This window comes from Squalius cephalus (assembly GCF_949319135.1).
Source record: "Squalius cephalus genome assembly, chromosome: 2".
Taxonomy (NCBI): domain Eukaryota; kingdom Metazoa; phylum Chordata; class Actinopteri; order Cypriniformes; family Leuciscidae; genus Squalius; species Squalius cephalus.
Window position 1 is genome coordinate 58,853,076 of NC_137123.1, and position 15,654 is coordinate 58,868,729.

Sequence of the window (15,654 nt, forward strand, 5' to 3'; positions counted from 1 at the left end):
GATTGCTGGGATGCCATCAGAAGGGTGAAGTTTTAAGAAAAACTAGGGCAGTCATTTTCCTGATGTCCCACAAATGCCATGAATACACAGAGCAGGACTTTGAATCTATTTAAAAGCAAGCTACATTTACACAGTTTCTGTTTTTGGTTTAAACACGAGAGTCCACCATTGACAAACCAGCAGTGGAAGTGTGTAACTTAACACTACATATGCTACAATGTTAAAATGTCCCTACTATTTAATGTAGTTTAACTTTGTACCCTTTTGTTGGCGCCGATGGCCTCGTGGTCACCGCGCCGACATGTAGCGCCGTTGCGCTCGGGCGGCCCGAGTTCGAGTCCCGGCTCGTGGACCTTTCCCAATCCCGTCCCCCGTCTCTCTCCCACCTCACTTCCTGTCAACTCTATACTGTCCTGTCACAATAAAAGGCAAAAATCACCAAAAAAATAATATGCCAAAAAAACAAACAAAAAACTTTGTACCCTTTTTAGAGAACTGCTGTTTTTTTAAACAAAATACTATGTAATTGTTTATTATTTATAACATTTCCTATTTATAAAAATTATAAGTAGCCTCAGAATCTTGTAACGTAACTACTTTCATCTAAAGGATAGCATCAATCTTATCTCAGATTAGCTACTTTTCTGTAGATTAGAAGCAAAGACAATTTCATAAGGTGGCCATCTTGGAAACACCAACATGAGGTCAACACCGCTCACACACTTTTTCAGCTTGTTACCAGAAGTATTTTTCCAATAGGGATCTTAAAAAGTAACCAAACAAACCAGCTACAAGGTGAACCCCAACATTAGACGCAAAAAAAAAGTCTTCAACGAGCAAAAGCACTGCAGTCCATGAATATTCGCATATTTATAAAAATATTTAAGTAATTTGAGAGCGTAGGGAAACTGACTCTTATGTCATTCGCAATGCTTCACCGTGAGCGGGAGGGCCGAATGATGTAGATTTTTTGCAGAATCATGGGTAATGTAGTTTCCCACCAGGAATACCACTGTTAAACATGATTATTTAAAAAAAAAAAGTTAAAACAATGCAGGCAGATGGCTTCAACAAAAGCTTTTTCCATCAATTAACAACCACGTCGCTTACAGTAGGTCTTTAAAGATCATAGACAGACAGACAGACAGACAGATAGACAGATAGACAGATAGACAGATAGACAGATAGATAGATAGATAGATAGATAGATAGATAGATAGATAGATAGATAGATAGATACTATACCTAAGTTTTTTCAGTAGGTCAGAAGGTCAATCTCCCCAAACTTTTAATAAACAAATCAATGTATACTTCATCTCATTGACAACATGTCTGCTTCCACATCCTACAGGCTAGCACGCTAACTGGCACACATACAGTAGGTGTGCGTCTGATCGCTGGGCGAGGATTAGAGGGTGAATGGGTGGATTTAGCGGTGACAGAATGCTTCTATTAATCCCTGTATTACCGCGCCGGTCTCATCTCATTTCTGTGGCCTGATTGCCCCTCCCTCTCTCTCTCTCTCTCTCTCTCTCTCTCCACAAACACAAACACAACTGCACAGGCTCCAGTATCTCACATTTCATCTCTGCCTCCTCCACCTGTCCTACTCATATTTTTCATTACGCTGTAATTTCTTCCTAACATGTTTTTCCCAAACTACACAGCATATGTCTCTCTTTTCTTTTTTGATTACTGTCATGCACTTTATCTTTCTCAAATGAATACAGTTTATCCTCTTTTGTATGCTTTATTTTGTACAAAATTAATTATATTTTAGGATTATGTGTCTAAATATACTATATGTATGGAAATTGTGATTTGTAATAGCCGACGTTACAAAGCTAGAGACAAGTGTTGTTATTGTTAACTAAAACAAAACTATGTTTTCAATAACTGAAATAATGATTAAAAATATATATATATAAATGTCAGATGAAAAACTAAACTTTAAAAAAATAAGTTAAAAACTTAAAGCAATTACTAAAACTAAAGTTATAAACTTTAGTCTTGTTTAGACTAAAGTTATATGTCATATAAACTATCAAATTAAACCTGAAAATATATATGAAAATAAAAATGTAATTTCAAATTAGCTTTTATACTAATAAATCCAATTATTGGTAAATAAATGATACTTAATAAATACTAAATAATACTAAAATAACACTAAGAATATTCTGGGTGGTTCCTAGGTGGTTTCAGAAGAGTTTCTGGTATCGACAATATCCTGGTAACAACAAGATATGACCATTTACACACATGGATTCCTCCATGCAAGTTTTGTCATCTGCAAGGTGAAAGTCTTTTGTTTTGTGGTCTGTCTGTATCCCTGCTGAACTAATCCAGATTTGACTCAAAATCAAACCTCCAGTCACTCTCAATCGCTGAGAGTAGACAGATTAGTCAAATATATCAACTATAAGCAAGCCATTAAGGAATTATTGAATTATTGGAATGATGAATAGAACAGATTATTATCAGTTAATGCTTTCAAAAAAGGATGAGTTTTTTTTTTTTTTTTAATAATGATAGTGTCAATACAGTTGGCAAAGTCACGCAACACGAGTGACAGAGACTCTTGACGATGCAACAAAGTCTATTCCTATGGACTACGACTGCACAATATATCGATATCACGATATGGCCTAGTGCTATAAGGCTTGATAAAATTATTGTTTACAAACAAGTTCACAAACACAGATGCAAATCCCTGCCAGACAATAAGTTGTCCACTGATACCTTGTGTTAATGTGTCGATCAATACACAAATGGGGCAACAAAGTTACCTTCAAATGTCTGAGAATCAAACCACAAATACTATTCAAATAGCTATTAATAAACATGATAAAAGTTAACTTGCTCAACAAGATTATTATCAAACTGTTGCTCCGCCATGACAGTAGTTGACCTGACAGAAAAAGAAATACACGTTTTAGTTTAGTTTTAGTGCCCTCTGCGGTAATTTTGCGAAGACATTGTATAAAGCAAGTTTGCATTGCACAAGTACGAATTATGTTTGAATAATTTTCCGAATTCAACAACATGAACTCAAGCTTGAGCAGTGAATTATACATAAAGAATGTGCATTAGGTGTGTTTTTGCTTTTTTATGTTTTTATTCAATTTATGCAGGTGCTGTAAATTTAATCATTACGTATTCTATTGTCATTAAACAATACCGTGATATTTTGTAACTTAGTTTTTTTTTTTTTTTTTGTAAATAACAAAATAATTTAATTTCAACAAATTTACTGTCAACAGCAACACTGCGTCCCCCATATTTCGTCCCCAAAGTTCAGAGTATCCCAATCGTAATTTTGGTGTATATATTTGTGGTACATTCGCATCAGTTGAAACATTCCTGTCCTTGTAAAGAACATGCCAACGGTACGAATTTGAGGTATCATCTTCAGTGGAACATCTCTGCTCAGTGAATTATCGGTATTATCACGGTATTGTGGTCTAACTATAAGAAAAAGAGTATGCAGCGGCTAAAGGTAGCATACAATGATGCAATGAGGTTGCTGCTCCGTGTCCCTAGGTGGCATAGTGCCAGTCATTTGTTTGTGGCAGTGCCAACCTGTGAGGCACTCTTAAGGCAACTGATGTTTGGTTTTATGTGTCGACTGGACAATTCAGTGAACCATATAATTGTAGCCATAGTCAATCCTCTGAAAAGCTGTTATAGATATTCTTCGAGGCTTAGACGACACTGGTGTAATAGCCTGTATATTCTATAGGCTATTATGGAATTTTTATGTATTTTTGTATCTCCTTTTTTATGCTGTATGTTGTGTTATATGGACCTGTGTCTGCAATAAAGTTATATATATATATATTGCACACATACCTCTAAGCAAAATATAGCCTAGCTCATCCCAGATCTCTGCTCAGCATACATGAAGTACAAAAATAATTTAAAAAAAATAACATTAAACAGTACATTTTTAGTCTTCAGTTCAACTCGTAAATATGATTTTTCTGACATGACTTGAACGCACAATTGGAATTCATATTCTTCTGTACAACATGTTTCGGGCCTATAAACTTACAATGCACTAGCCTGGATGCCAGCCGAACTTAGTCCCGCCCACAACATTTGAGGTCGGGAAATTCAGTCTGGATTTGATCCGTTGTGGTAGCCTGGAAATCCAGACCTAAATCTAAAAGATTAATGGTCTGGCGTCGACTAATGAAAATTGGCCAGCTCGAGGGGCGGCGCATGCATTTGAAAATCTCACTGCACGCAATTGGATAACACTACGACCAATCACAACAAGTTATCGCTTAGCTACCAGCGGAGCTAACTGTTAGATTAGACTCTTACCGTATACGGTCGGCAAAACAGCAAAAACGCCCTTCTTGCAAAGGAACGATTCGAGCGTCGTCTTCTGTTCCTGTTTTAGAGAAAAAGTCTAAATCTTTCATTGTAGCGGCCAAAGCCGTTTCAAACAACTGGTGTTCATCCATAGCCATCTTGCAATGTTTACTAATGTCTTCGACGTCGCAGTGCTGTCGTCATCTCGCCTCTGGCCCGCCTATATCAGATAACCCGATGTGATTGGTGCAGCTTGGATACAAGGGCATATTTAATGAGCATCATTACTTGACACTAGAGTAAACTCGCTGAGCAAATTCAACTTGTGCTCTCGCGAGAACTCTGGATTACCAGGGTACCGTTGTGGAGCAACTATGCTCTAACCAGAGCTGTTCGGACCAATCAAATTGTCAGGGCGGGCTTTATACGATGATGGACAGATGATCAACAGTAACGTAATCATCCACGGCACCAAAGAGCGCTTAGGTTGAATTCGTTTACAACAAAGATGACTGCCGCTGGAGAATTGAGATGTGTAGATTCCGCCATCGCGTCTGTTATAGAACATATCGACAGCGCATTCATTTTAAAAGAGGAACAGGGAACCGCGATCAAGGCATTTGTCGATCGGAAAGATGAGTGAAGAACATACGTCACTTACTCCGTTGCTCTGATTGGATGTAGGTCTATCCAAATGAGTGAAGAGGCATTTTCTTTCCTGGTTCGGTTGAAACACGTCCCATAATCACAGCCCAATGGAGCAGTATCAGACTCATATTCTGACTAGAATCTGAGTAGAGTATGACGACATCAGGCTAACAATGCACAACATAATCAATCAAATGTAGAAATAAAACCTTTCAAAAGCCAAAGCACAATTAAACACCCAACCATAAACCTTACCCCTCCATCTGTCTAGTTGGTACGGTCCACATAACTTCAACTGCTGGCAACTGGACCGCGCCAACACGCCTAAAGTAATGGGGGAGGGGGAGGTCAGCAGGTCTGTCTGTGGCGCTGACGCCTGTGGCTGTTACTCTGCCAGGAACGGTCAGAAGCTCACCTAAGATGCATTAGCTAATGATCTTATATCCTGTCCCCACCTCAAGGCACTTCCTCCCGATGACTGACTCAGCGCTCCCAAATCCTGTCTAATGCCTCCACTGAAAGACTTTACCTTTGAACCCTCAGAGCACTCAGGCTAAACGCCGGCCTGATGGGACGACACATACATGACGCTAACTAGATTATTTGGGTAAATGGGAATATCTGAGGTAGAACCTTTCACCTTAACCTTGACAACATAGTATCTAAATGATCATCATTATGCAAGTCTTCGCTGTATGCATCCTTTCCTTCAACATGATTATCTCTTGGCAGGAAAAGGAAATGACCATTTAAACCAATGTTGTGACTCATTCCAGAAGAATTGTCTGGGCTCTGCATAAACTAATGGCCACAAAAAACTGACCATAGATTGTCCACCAAAATACCTTAGTCACTTCAGTCATCATTATTACAATATAAATTAAATTGGGGGACAAAAACATACATTAAAAATCAAAATACATTTTCCAGGGAACATGATTAGAAAGTAGATTGCATTTTCTGAAAAAAAAAATATATTTTCTCTATTTTTGTAAAAGGCTCCTGTCTGGTGTGCTTAATTGTATTGCATGTGCACTTGTAGCGTACTTCAAATCTTAAACGATTTTTTTATTTAGATAACATAATATTAATGAAATAAAAGGCTACTTATAAGTACACTTTTAAAAATTGCACTTTGTAATAAGGTCAAATAAAAAGTTTTTAAATCATTATGTTTTGATTTTAAAAAAGTACACTTATTCTGGTGTGCTGACTAACATATACTAAAGCACAGGACTTACAATTTTAACTGTAGCATGTTATTAAATATATACATTCAAGTTAATATATTGTAATTGTACTAAATTGCTAATGTATCATTAAAAATGTCTTATATATAAAAAATATTAATAGAAATTACATTAAAGTATATTTTAGTTTCCCATAAATGCTTATCAGTAGATTTGGTACTCTTTAACCATGTATTTCTAAGGCAATAGAAGTAATTATGAAATGAGTCCTACTTACTGTAGGTATTTTAACTCTGAAGTTAATTGCATTTAAAAATCATTTAAACTATTTAATTGCAATTAACATGCAATTATGTGTCAGAAAACATTAGTCAGTTTACACAGAATTATATTATTTCTATAATAAATCGAAAACTCATTTAAAAGTATGCTAAAGTGCACTTCTTTTTCACAAGGGTGTGCATGCACCTACAGCTTAAATACACCAATGAAAAAGAACATCTTTAAAAATGGTGTTTCGACCAAAAACGACCAAAATAACTGCAGGATCAGGATCTGTTAAAATCATATTACAGGTGTTAACAGCAATGAGAGCACTCACTGTATAGTTATTAAACCGAATTCAGCAAAAAAAAACTATTCAGCAAAACCGCTACTGATGCTATTTACATTCCTCAGATCAAGAGTAAGTAAACTTGAGTTTTAGGGGCAAACACTCCCTCAAACTAGACTAGCCCCCGCATGCAACACCTCGTATCGCTTCACTGTTTATTTATACAGCGTTGAGGGTGACTCTATTTATAGATGAGCCAGCACATCCCGGCCACTCAGATGCCAAAACACTGACCCATATCTGAGGCGGGTTTGTGCATGCCAGCTGGCGTCCACAGCCAAACAATAGGCTAATGTAGCATGTTAACGTGCTTCCTAGCAATACGTCGTATGTCCGTTTATTAACACATTCTGATGTTATGAGTCACATTACTGCGCGTTTAGCATGACAGAATGGATTTAACTCATTTGTAAGATTTGTAAAGATTTCTATGCTGCTGCTCTGACAAAATCTGACAATAACTGTGAAAGCACAAAGAATGAGAATAGACGGAAAAAACAAATGATATCCCTTGATATCTCTAAGAAAGCATGGAGAAAAATGTCAAAAGGTCTTTTGCTTCTCAGAAGAAAAATATGCTAATAACCAGTTTCAAAAACAATCTCAAAATCAATCAAATTGTGCTCATATTTGCCAAAATAAAGTCTGCAATCTAAAGTCAGAGATTACAATATATATTTGTTAGCATATTCTCCAAAGACAATTATCTGAGAAATATTATTGACATTCATTTTTATAGCTCCATACTTCTACAGTATATCCACAGTCGTCTCCCACACAAGTTTATACTTCACTGAAAGTTACAAAAAACAGACTTTTGAGTAACAAAATTTCTCAAGACGTATTGTGCAAAAGTCATCTGGTTGTTTTATCGTCTGTTGTAGAATAATCCCAAAGGCAATGTGACTAGGGTTGGGTATTGTTTTAATTTTAGCAATTCTGATTCTGGTTATCGATTCCAATATGGAAAAAAAAAAGCAAACATTTAGATATTAAACAAATTTATTCTGTCTTTTTGCAAAACATTCTGTTTGCAGATGAATAAAATCAGCAGCCTAAAGAACTAACTAACAAACTAGACTAACAAATATAAATTTCAAACATTATTAAAGTATACAGTTAGTAATACAATGAGCAAATTAGCAATAGCACAATAAATACAACTGAACAAAGTTCAGAAATTGAAATCAAATAACACTGCATAGTTTTATTGTAATAGATAACATATGGATTAATCCTTATTAAAGTTACATAAGTTATTCAGTCAAGATTAGATTGATTTTCTTTTTCTTTTGTTCTTTGATAAGTCAGCAGCAGATTTATTAGGCTGCTGTCACTTTAAGACCTAATGCATGGATCCAGTATACTGTTACACATGCATTTTCTTTCTCAACTGCTTAAGTTCACAACACAGAAAGCAAATATTCTTGTATGTTCTTGCAATTCTGAATGGTTTAAAACCATTTACAATTCTTCTTGCAATTCTGAATGGTTTAAAACCATTTACAATTCTTCTTGCAATTCTGAATGGTTTAACCACATTAAAATGCACAGATGGGAATCGATAAGCGAAGTAGAAATTTAAATTTTATAACTAGTATCCGATTCCTGACCTTAAGCATCCGATTCCAGAATTGATTTTCGACTCCCAACCCTAGTTGTGACTTTTGACTAGGGGTGTAACGATACCCTCATGTCACGGTTCGATACATATCGCGATACTCATCTCACGATACGATATTATTGTGATTCTCCAAGACATATGATAAAAGGCTAACAACATTTTTTACTGTTGATTAAAATGCTAAATTTGATGTTACATTGTGGGTGTAAATGAATAGGCTTGGACTTGGTGCTGGAAACCCAATGCACAGGACAATGGTGACACCAGAATAAAATATTCATGATTCTGAAGCTGAAAAAATGCAGAATTATTTCAGATGAATATGCTTTCACTCTGTCATTGGCAAGAAATGTTTAAAATATTGTCGGCCACTTTTTACTGGTAACATAAGACATTTGGCATTATCAGGACCCACAAATATTCCCACATTGCATTAATATACATTATATTTAACATTGATTACATATAGTAGTTTAATGTAGGACTGACACTAAAACTCTGTAAACTTGGATTTTTTCTCACACGGTAATTTTTATTTTGGGTGAACTATCCACAATACATCTTGTTGCATTTTTGTATTGCGATATATTGTGACACGATATATTGTTACACCCCTACTTTTGACTAATATTCAATAAATGTCATCTGGGTTTATCAAACACACATTTCAGCCTGTATTGACAAATAAGGCTGAGAAATGCCACATCAGTGTAACCGCACTGTTTGGATGAACAATAGGCCATGATGCATATTCTATTTTGGGTACAGAGTGATGTAAGTGTGTGTTTGCACATGCATTTTGCTCAAGGAAACACCAGGAAAGAGCCTTGACTTCTTCCTGCGATTGCTGCTGAAACACAGTCCAAGTTTAAGCTTACATTGTTACCACGATGACATACGTTCTTCCCATGATTCACCCGCAAACCTGATCATTGTAAACGTACCAATGCACAAAATTAGAAACAAACAATGCATTTGACGCAAGACATGTCTAACTTACACACACATTCACAGGGATGAAAACCAGACATCCAACCAGACGCACACAAACAGACGCACATGCATTTCACAGGAAAACGCAACTATTTTATGAGGTTGCGATTTCGTATGAATTTGTACAATGTGAATCGTACAAGTAAGCGGATTGTACAAACAAACACGACTGAGATCTTACAAATTCACACGAATTAGCCACCAGTTTGCCAAAAAGTTACTCATAAATCAATGCACACACTTCCATATATAGAAGATCTGGAATGTCTAAACTTGAGAGACAAATTGATGCGTCACCTGATGGTGTCCAAAAAAAAGCCATCTTTGCAGAACAAACAGGATTAATAAAGTAATAATTCGTTTAAGGAAAGCAACAGAGACCAAAGCACTCTGTCATTAGCACACAATGTAAAATTATTTAAGAAAATGTCAAGTTATTCTGTAGTCTGGCTAAAATGAGCAACAACTGGTTAGCGGCAGGGTGTTTAATAAGGTTTATGGGTTAGTAACAGTGCAGTAGTGCGGTTCACAGCTTCAGGTCAAATAAACACCTTAAAGTCCAGAAGACCTCCAGCGATTAGAAGTAACATACTGCTCTATAATAGGCTACTTATAATGCATAAAAACGGTGCAAAACTTAATGTAATATGAAAACAATGTTAATTTATTCCACAAAGATTATGAATTGGACCTCTGTGTTGCATTTTCACTTAAATTGGATTTTTACAAATGCGTCATTTGGGACGCATCTTGTGTCTATATTTGTTCTTCATTCTTCATGCTTCATGTTTTATGGGCCAGTCGTGGCCTAATGGTTAGAGTGTGGGACTGGTAACCTGAAGGTTGCGGGTTTGAATCTCAATACCAGCAGGAAATAACTGAAGTTCCCTTGAGCAAGGCACCTAACCCCCAATCGCTCCCTGGGTGCCGCAGTGAAGTGTGTTCACTCTTCACTGCTCCTAATGTGTGTTCACTAACTTGGATGGGTTAAATGCAGAGGACAAATTCCGAGTATGGGTTCCCATACTTGGCCTTCACATGTTACTTTCACTTGCGAGTGAAAGTGACCACTTTTACAAAGGTACATACATAGTCAGAACGGCAGTAATGTAGCGTGATTTGCTAAGACAACACACTCTGCACGCAACTATCACATGCGCACTGGCTGCTTGTATGGATGCAGTCAGTTTTGACCGCAAAAGATGAGGTAATTTGATTGGATGTCATGTGTTTGACCTTTTACGCCACTACCATTTTCCTGTTTTTAAACTAGAGGAACCATTTTGCCTGTTAGGAATGCACGTTCGGCTTTAATGTTATTTTAAGGTGGGGTAGAGTTAAAGCTATGGTCTACGATTTCAAAGATTGTTCATTATTAATAACCTCGTTCAGATGCTGGTTATGGTTCTACAGTACAATCCTAACAATATGAAGAGAAAAAAGAATGAAAAAAATCCATTCACTCTATTGGGTGTACAGCTGCAGAGAAGTTGACCAATGTAAGCTGTCCGGCCGGACAGCTTACATTGGTCAACTGCTCTCATCCAATCCCCTGCTCCACTTGAAACTCCACGTGGCGCTCGCGTCTCCACCCCGCCCCGCCCCGCCCCCTCCTGCGATATGAAATTTCGCGCTGACAGTCTATGGTAGCTAGCAAAGTAGCATCAGCTCAGCAATGGAGAAAAAACAAACCGACAGCAGCAAGCGGCCCTGCTTGCCCCTACACTCACGGCTGACATTTTGTTGAGCAGGTAAGCATTTATTTATACTTTTATGGTGTGAGGTGTTACATAAATAGTTTTTTATCAGTCTGACAACATGCTCATGCTGCCGGTCGGCATTGGACTGTTAGCCGTTCAGCATCGCCTATCACGGGTCAAAGTAATTATATTTCTTGAAGTGCTTGAATATATTTCAGTAGGCCTAGCGGGTTTCTGTTAGAACATTGCATGTGTTGCTAATCTTGCGTGGGCGTGAACTCAAACGTGTGCCTCTGAGCTATTTTGTTAGGACAATGGTGACATTGAATTGTTGATGAAGCAACTAAGTTCAAGTGTCGAAAGTCAACTTTACATATGATGTGTCATTAGCGAGGTCATTAGATTGAAGCGACTAAGCAATGTTGTGAAAGTAAATGACGTCAATCAGTCAAAATTGTAAGTGTTCATTCCTTCAAGGCTTTATGTGTTCACTGCTTTCAGCTGTGAGAGAGGATGTTTACTACCGGTGATCACAGCTTGACTGAGTGACGTTGTTCAGGTCGTTTCCCGGTGGGAGGGATCAGGTAGCACAGAGGGGAGGGGTGTGTGTGTGGAGGGGCGGGATGAGTTTTTTAAAACTTCCCAACCGTCTCAGGCATTCTCGACCGATTTTCAACATCGTAGACTACAGCTTTAAATGAAGGGCAAAACACAGCATTTTGTTCTTGTAGTTTGGGAACCACTGCCCTAACCAAACATAACACCATCAACAAAACAATTTTACTCACAGAAAAACTACAGAACAAATGGGGACTAACATCCCTATTTACAACTTTGAGATATTTAAATGTAATTAGAAACCTGTCGTTTGGCTTAAAGGAACTGTATAATTAAAAGAACAACATTTGATTGAAATAGAATTTTTTAAACATTATAAATGTCTTTAATGTCACTTTTGATCAATTTAAAGCATCCTTGCTTAATAAAAGTATCATTTTCTTTTTTTAAAAAACCCAAACTTTTGGATGGTATAGGATCAGATTTACTAAACAGGGAAAATTCCAAAAAAGAGCCGATGGGAGTGGAAAGTTTTGCACAGGATCTACTGACGACGCACAAATGAAAGAACACATCCGGACGCAGCCGTATCATTTCCATAATGATCAACACAATCTACCAGGAGCAGCACAAATTAGCATCTGGTTTAAGACATGCTTTTTTTGGGGCGGTAAATTATGGTGCAAATCCCAGTAAATTGACGAGCGTAAACCTTAGTAAATCATCTTGCATGATTCATTTAAATACTCTCCTCACATGCATCTGAAAGGGAAAATCCTACAAATGCATATGCAATAATAAGGTCAGCCGCAAAAATAACCCTGTCCGCGGCTTTTCAACACTAAATGTGTGACAGCACCTGATTCTGTAAGCTAATAAGGCCAGTTCAGGTCATGCTAATGAAACTCAGGCTGGCTTAGTGGGTGTCACCTTACATGACTTTGACAAAACACTTGGCATGCCAAACACTGCAGAACTGATAGGCAGAATGATGGAGTTATAATGATGGGAAGTTGCAATGCTTTCATCGCATGCCACAATATGGCTTGTTTGATCAATCAGTCAGACTTATTTCTGTTCTTCAAGGCCTTGCATACTAATTAAAAATGTTTTATCAGTGCATGATATACCAAATAAAAAAATTTGAAAATGTCCCACTCATTGTTGCCTAAAAGAAAAAATAAAGTCCAGATCTACATTTTATTGATATAATTATTCTTTTTTTTTACTTATATTATGTAAGTGAAATGGCTTGTGAATTACTTTACCCAAAGTTTTTCATTGAACATAACTTTTAAAATAATTTTACACAAATTCCTCATCAATGGATGTCAATCTCTTAGTGGAGGCATGCAAAATAAACAATGCAAAATGTGAATAACCATATTTGTGCCAACCTAGCCAGAAAAACAAACACATTATCAGTTAATTTGATCATTACCATCTGGACAACCAAAAGTCAATTTTACTATTGTGCGCAGCTAATTGTAACTGCTCATGCAATAAAAAAGTAAACATACCCAATTAACTATTTGTCATGCCAAAGTACAAGCCAAATGAATTCCTTCAGACCCTTATTTAAAGCTTTTATTGTCCGCTCATCTCTATAGCCGTCTCAAACCATATATCTCCACCCTTACTGCACAATGACGTCAGGCTCGATCTGTCTCCACCTAAAGCTTCTGCTATTATTCACCCAAGACCGTCTGATCCGATGTCCAATAACATCCACAGAGATGAATCAAAACTTAAATCAAGATGATTGGATCAGACTTTGCAAGGCCCAGACAGACTTTTCCGCATTTTAGGTGTTAGATTTAACAGGTCTAGCAATTGTATAAGTCCAAAAGAGCACTAAGGAATTGTATGCAAAGCACCCAACACTCAGAAATTAATCTGCATGGATATGTAAACAATTGAGCCTTGTAGAGAGGCAAATATTGGACTGAACGAGAACCAGGCCATCCTGAAATTGAGTCTGAGACGAGGCATTAATGACTGAGCCACCAGCTTTAACTGTGTCATTTAATCCACAGATCACATAGATGGTCTAAATAGTCCTGAAGTGGGATTTTGGAGCTGCTCTTCAAAGCAAAGCTTCATATGACCTCATTACTTGTGAGGAAAACTAGCCTGGTCTTGGAAACTTTCTGCTAGGCGTGTCTGAATTACTTTTTGGGACATGTCAATGCATAATATAACTAAAAAAGCATCTGATTCGAAAACAAAAACATTAGGAAAACCAAGATCTCTCACATTCAGATCTATTACCCAAAAAGCGTTTTTACAGCCCAAAGAGGAACCATCTCAAGATAGAAGTTAATTTTCTGTAGAAATCCCCCCCATACTTGTGCTTTAAAGAATCAGGAACCTGATCTGGAAAAAACTGTTTTCATCTCCACAGAATCATATAGACTCAACTCAAGAACCCTATATTGCAAATGTTGTTTTAGAACCTTTAAGAACAAGAACATTTATTTGCTCCTATTGTACAAATTACAGATTATTACAGCATCAATAAATATTGTTACACATTTGCATGTTTTTAACCACTACAATGACCATGCCACACAAGCAATCGATTTTGGCAATAAAACCAAATAAAATACATAGTCAAATAAATCTGATGATTATGTGAGGTGAGTAAGTAATTCACTTGACATTTGAATGCAAAATAACGTTTCTACTTAACACAATATATATTTTCACTTATAAAATATAAATCTAAAATATAATATTTATGATTTTCCCCCCCCCCATATGGATCAATAGTCTAAGGAGTAGCCTACTAATTACCGTTTTATCAAAACTATGGACATGCCACATTGGCAATCAATATTTCAGCAATAAATCCAAATCCACACAGAGATAGATTAACATGTGCATGAAAAAACATCTAGTGATAGCTCATACACTCAATAGCGGTCTTTATGACAAATGCATATATTTTGATGCACCAGGAAAACTTGTAGATTTACATCTATGCTAGCTTATAGACAATAAGAGCAACTTTAAATGTAACTTACTAGTATTGAATAACATAAATTGGCCCTCAAATGCCACGGGTTCTGTGGATTTTGTGTTTTAAGGATATATAAAACAGAAACCTGTGGCATCTGGGGGACCGATTGTCTGAAATGCAATTTTAAAGCTTTAAGGTTGTACATGTATAAAATGTTTAAGTAAATTAAACTTTAACACAAATCCTGTTGTTTAGTTCCCACAAGAATCAACAGCCAGCAGTAATGCATTTGCCAATATATTTATTTTAATGACTACAATATCAATTCAGCTCATTTAAAATGTTGCCAGTAAATCCAAATTAAATCCACGTGCAGGTAAACATGTAACCTACCGTCAAATAAAGGTGATGATGAATTGAGAAAGCTCAAATAAGCACACGGGAACAGCTGATGTGCGCAGCTGAGGGCCTCCGTTCGGCTCCAGCGCGCTTCCTCCTCCTCTTCTGCCTAAACCATCCGTCTCAGAGGAACCACAGCCCAGCCGAACCAGCCCGAACACAGCCCAGCTGATATTTACTGCGCAGTGTCGGTCTGCGTCCGTGCGCTCGGTGTGCCAGTCTGGTTCCAGCCGCGTTCATGTCTTATTCATTTACAAAGAGCCCCGTGTCCGCGCTATGCCACCTCATACCCACTGAAAACACTCGCACCCGAACAAAAACACGCGCCTGGCCGGGCGTACAGCTTCATCTGAACGCGCGAGAGATTCGTTGTGAGGAATGTTGCTTTGCATTAGTGTTGTTGTTGGATTAATTCCACGGGCTTTGCGTCTGCTTTTGTTTTGAGCACCAGCTCACAGGCGCGCAGCTCACGAGAGGTAGGCGTTCACTCTCACACTGTTGTGATGCTCGATTCGCGAACGAGTCAACCTGCTGCTGAACCGGTTCTTTGATTCGTTCTAAACGACTCGAAAGGCGTATGTAGGTGCCGTTCACACAGAGCAGATTCTAGAGACGCTTTTTGAATTCTGTGAAAGTGTAGGATATTT

General features: G+C 37.4%; 1 protein-coding gene across 2 annotated transcripts in view; it reads right to left on the reverse strand.

The window, feature by feature from the left end:
- hecw2b (HECT, C2 and WW domain containing E3 ubiquitin protein ligase 2b) overlaps positions 1 to 15,511 on the reverse strand; it is a 60,334-nt gene extending 44,823 nt beyond the window's left edge. Inside the window, exons 1-2 of one of the 2 annotated variants that reach the window (XM_079856449.1) lie at positions 15,002 to 15,511; positions 261 to 413 (exon numbers count right to left, since the gene is read on the reverse strand). The gene's annotated coding sequence lies outside the window, so the exon portion shown is untranslated. The remainder of the gene's footprint in view (positions 1 to 260; positions 414 to 15,001) is intronic. The other variant, XM_079856448.1, reaches the window with a different exon arrangement.
- Between the last annotated feature and the right edge of the window lie 143 nt (positions 15,512 to 15,654).